This window comes from Dipteris shenzhenensis, chromosome 16 (assembly GCF_047967505.1).
Source record: "Dipteris shenzhenensis isolate YYH24624 ecotype China chromosome 16, Dip_SZ_1.0, whole genome shotgun sequence".
NCBI lineage: Eukaryota > Viridiplantae > Streptophyta > Polypodiopsida > Gleicheniales > Dipteridaceae > Dipteris > Dipteris shenzhenensis.
The window spans coordinates 15,869,440-15,874,661 of NC_141611.1; positions in this window are offsets into that span (position 1 = coordinate 15,869,440).

The following is a 5,222-nucleotide window of genomic DNA, read 5'->3' on the forward strand; positions in this document are numbered from 1 at the left end:
GAGCAAGCATTGGATTTGTGAATTGCGTTGACACTATGCCCTGTGGTTGGCATCCTCCCCATCTTGGTTTGAAGAGCATGAATGCAATGCTCATCTTCTTCCAAAATATCGACTACTAACTCTATAAGTCTTGATGTATGACCAACACTTGACCTTGATAAGGTCCTAGCGCTCATAGGATACCATGATCCAGTAGTGTCATGCGATCCCCACTCAAATCAATTGCACAATCCCAAAGGCACCCATTTTTATGATGTTCCAGTGGAGCTACCTTGATTGCATGTGATTGGGACAAGTTTCAGAGCTCATAGGAGCGGTTCAAATGCATTCGGGACTTTATACATATTTTTAAGCACATGCTTCTATCGTAATGAAATTCGTGAACAATTCATAGGTTCTTTCTTGCTTTGATTGATGGTCAACATGCTTCGAGGTCCTGTTAGAATGTTGTCAAGTCCGTATCTTTTGAATTCTGCGAACAATGTATGGGTGTTTTCTCACAAACGTGTCGGGTTCTTTTCAAAAGTCATGAGGTCGAGTCTTGAAGCATTGTCATTGAGTTCAAAGGCTATTTTACTTCCACACTGAATCTATTGGATGAAAGCAGGGAGAAACACCTTAAAGAGAAGCTCTATCCATGGCAATAGCCTATACTCGCATAGTCAGGGGCTTTTAGCTCTGGCAGATTCTCCCACAATAGGCATTGCTCCACAGCATCTATGGTCAGTAGCTATTTGAACTGCTTCAGATGGCAACGAGGCCGTCAGATGCCAGAAATTCCAAATTCCTCTATGGCAAAAATTACTCAATTTGGTGCTAAAAAATGAAAGAGCTCCTAATTGTAAAATGAGACTGCCGACTACGCAATTGTCACTCATGGACGAACATTTTGGAGCAATTGGTTTGGAGATAGATCATCTTGCCTTGCCTGATGTGCAAACGAAGGGACAAACACATGCAATGCTGAATAAATATTGTTTTAGTTGAGATCACAAGGTGAAGTGGATTTATCTTCCAGTGCTACAATGTTCAAGGAAGCAAAATTACGAAGATTAGAGGCAAAGGTAGTGAATGAAAGTGAAAAATTGCCGGGCTATGAAGGTGGGCGTAAAGGAATTCGATAGAAGGTGGCAAACCAGCTTAAAAATCTTATCACAGCTTGGAAGATTCTCCAGCCTAAAATTGTGGGAGCGTGGAATGTGCAAGAAATTCAATTGTTACAGAGAGGTGCACTTTGAAGTTTGATAATGAGTGTGTAAGTTTGCTCCAATTAAAGCACCCGTTGTTGATTTTTTCCTTACCCTCTTTAAAGCACGTGGTTGAGATCATTGATGTCATCTTGAGTGACGTTCCAAATGCTCAAGATGGAGGACAATGATGCAATTCATTTGATTTCTTTTACATCTACACTGCTGGCATGTGTATATCTATATCTTCACCCCTCTCCCACATCACTTGGTTGGCAACAAGTCGTTGGTACATCATCTCCCTCTAAGAAACCATTCACCTATGCAACTTTCCCTTTGTTTCAATGGAGGAAGCAATGTTAATATGGCTGGAAGAAAAAAGGGAGCAAGGCTAGTGCAAAGGGAATCAGTGGATGTGTCTGGCGGCAAGGATGAAGTGAAGCTTCCTCGTGAATCTTTAGCTTTCCCCTGATTGCTTTATCTTCCCCTAATTTGATTTTGTACACCAAAGCTGCTAGCTGTTTAGCCAATAGACCGAAGGATAGATTCAATCTTTGGTCGTGAGGTGATTAAATACTTGGTCCGCAAGGTGATTAAATACTTAATCCCATTATCAGAAAGGTATCGATAGCTAAACCGATCCCCCCCATGCATAGTTGTGTCAAGGGCGAAAGGACAATATGTTCAAGTGCCATGTGCCTTGGAAATAAATCCATGGGTTAAGACTTGCCAAAATTTCAAAAGCCAATCCAAGTATGCAAGGTTAATTTATTAGCAATTTCAAAATAGATCATTGCATGTGCCAAAAGGAGCTCTCTCTCTCTCTCTTTCTCTCTCTCTCCCCCCTGCAACATGCGAGTTCCAATCCAAGTATGCAAGGTTAATTGATTAGCAATTTAAGAACCCATCAATGCATGTGCCAAAAGGAGCTCTCTCTCTCTCTCTCTCTCTCTCTCTCAGCAACGTACAGGTTGCACACTAGTCATGCATTACAATTTTAAAGCAAAAAAAGTGATGAAAAGCAAACAAGAAAAGTTTAAGAGAAATTATTTAAAAGTGAACTAAACCTCTGGGGCCTAGAGATGGTGCTAGTAGTGAAAGAGAGGGGAACATATAAACTACACATTAGATTTATGGGGAAAAAGTAGCGGAGAAGAGCAAGCATGCAAGCAAGAAAACAAATATTTTGGACAACTTTAGAGTAATCTCATGGTGGCTAGAGATACTTGCAGTGGTGGGGAGAAGCACACAACCAAACAAACCACATTTTGGGCTTAAGAAAGAAAAAATTAAACAAGGGGAAAAAGAAATGCAAGCAAGGTAAGCATTCTTTTGGGATTATTACTCCATCTTCCTTCTAACCTATCTTCTCCATATTCCTTCCAAACTACATGTTAACCACATTGGTTAACAAAGACACCATTTTGACATCATGACATGTTTGCGGGTCTAATAAGATCATGAAGTAGGATGTATAGGTGATTATGCCTTGGCCAAAGTGAATTGTAAAAAGAGAGAAGAATAGGGTTGGACCTCCATTCAAAAGGTGAGATGTATATAAGACCAAAAGTTTAACTTTGGTCTTCACTTGTTGTTTGCACAAGTTGGAATACAAGCTCTCTTTTCTCTCAATGAGTTGTGTTGAGAGTTCTCTTGTTTCGATGGAAGTGCCTTTGTGATTGCCATTCACTCCCTCTCTCCTTTCCCTCCCTTTCTCTCTCCCCATATCCCCCTCCCTTTTCTTCTTTGTGGAATCACATTGCAACAATCTAAAAAGCTGCTGGAGTGACATTAGTGAATCGATAAGGACTTGCATTGCTCCCAACTAAGAGTCGGGTGGGGTAGGGCTCACCGGCATATTGGTAACATCCCCACGACACATGAGTCATCATCAAAACTACACATTTTTTGTGCCACTACTGGGGATAGCCAAGTATGCTTCTGGTATCTACCCATTGCTCAATGCTTTCTAGCTTAACTAGGAGTGTTGGTTTTGGAGAATAGGGAGAGGTTGAGGAGAAGGAAGAATAAAAGATTTGAGGTGAATGTGAGTTGTTTTTTAGTGTTTTGTATTGTCAAATCATAGTAGAAGGTAGTTTAGAGGATTGCTATGTTGTTTGTGGAATCAAATCTCAAGAAAAATGCTATGAAATGATGTTTTTGGATAATTTCAAGTTCTTGGGAAAGCAAAAACTATCAAATCCTAGAAAAGTTTCCATTTTTCCTCCAAGATGTGTTTTTTATTGTTTTTTCTTTGCAATAGGTAGAATAGGTAGTCTAGGCCCCCTAGAAGATCACAAACCTTACACAAAGACTAATCATCAAGATTAATGCTATGCCACATTGCAATAATCCTAATGTGATGCCATGTCACATTATAATGCAGTGCCAGATTGAATTAACCCACCTAACTCTTACAGATCCCACCAATTGCCAATTGGCATTTTAATGCATATTTATTACCTATCGACGTTGCAATAAAAATTCAGCTCCCATTGCAATAACATTAACGCAATGCCAATGAATGCAATGTCTGGGCAATATCGCAACATACATAGCGATAACCTTAACGCAAAGTCAGAGGATAGCACATCACATTAACTGTATTGCAACGCATTGCATTATAACGCAACATTGTTGGATTATCCCATGCAACGTCCTATATAGGCTGTTGGTAGAGGCTATAAGGAAGATGTGGATTGTTTACCTCCTTGACCTACATGCACTTAAGGTACGAGGTACGGTAGGGAGACAGTAGGATTTTGGAAGTAGAACCTTAACACAAAGATAGTGCTTCTAACAATGTTTTATCCAAGAGGACACATCTAACTTTGGAGAATCAATGAGTGTATATAGGTATATGGATGAGCCCATCCAACCTAAGAGCCTCAGAGGCCCCAAAATCTAGCTCAATACCTACCTAACCCCCCTACTTCCTCTACATTAACCTGATTTAGGGGCACGTTTGCCAATATGATGGGAAGGTTTTGACTATTAGAGTCTCTAGACATGGTAAACCTGTGTAAGCAAAAAGAGCCCTAGCCACCACTAGGTTCCACCCCACCTATGGTGTCAGAATCCATATTTAGGAAACTAGATCCGACCAGCCTTGTGGGAGATCTGTTGGGAATCAAGCTCCCAGTTGTTATTCCTGTTGTGTGAGTAGGTGAATAAGGTGAGTCACATTGACTCAACCATAGTTAGTTCTTATCTACTATGTATGGGTGTTAACCTTAGTAGTGTTCAATTGTATTGTGTGGGGTGAATATGAGCTGATTGTGGAGGAGACTGTTGCTCCCTCCTGGTTGCTTCCTATATCTCTCTTCTTGTTTTTCTTAATATGGTATTAGAGCCACCATTCCTTGCCTTCTGGTTGCCCACTGCTTGTGGAAACTTGCGGGAGTGCTTCTCCTACTCTGGAGCTTCGAAGTGATGAGAAGAGATCTCGTTTTTTGGACTGAAATAGCAATTCCCAACTTCTGTTTGGCTTGGGAGCTATCCAATTGATGTCTTCTTACTAAGGGAAGATCGCTATGACCCATAGGTTGCTTGTGGGAGATGTATTTTCACAAAACACAACTCATTCTTACTGTTTGGGTGTGATAGAATGGAGCTGATCTCTTTTTTTGGACAACTACTACTTGGTTTGAGCCAAGCAAGAGGTATATATAGCGGTAAGAAGCAAAAACGTCTCTCCAAACCTCATCGCCTAGCTCTCTGGAGGTTCTTAGTGGCTGGAAAAAACTCTCCTACATCTCCTATCAAGTGAGAAGAACCTTCACCTTGTAGATCTCGTTTTTTTGCTCCTGGACAGCTTTTGGAGACTCCAAAAGTGATATATGACTTGCTTTCTTCCTTTTCCAGCACCCCAAAGGTTTGCTACATCCTCATACATGATTTTTGTGGAGTCTTAGTCTCTCTGTGAGCTACCAAGACTCCCGTGTTCCTCCAAACACAGAGTGCTGCTACTGTATTTTTGTTCAAAAGTGACCAAATTGTCACTTTATGAACTGTTTATTTCTCAAACTGTGTGGA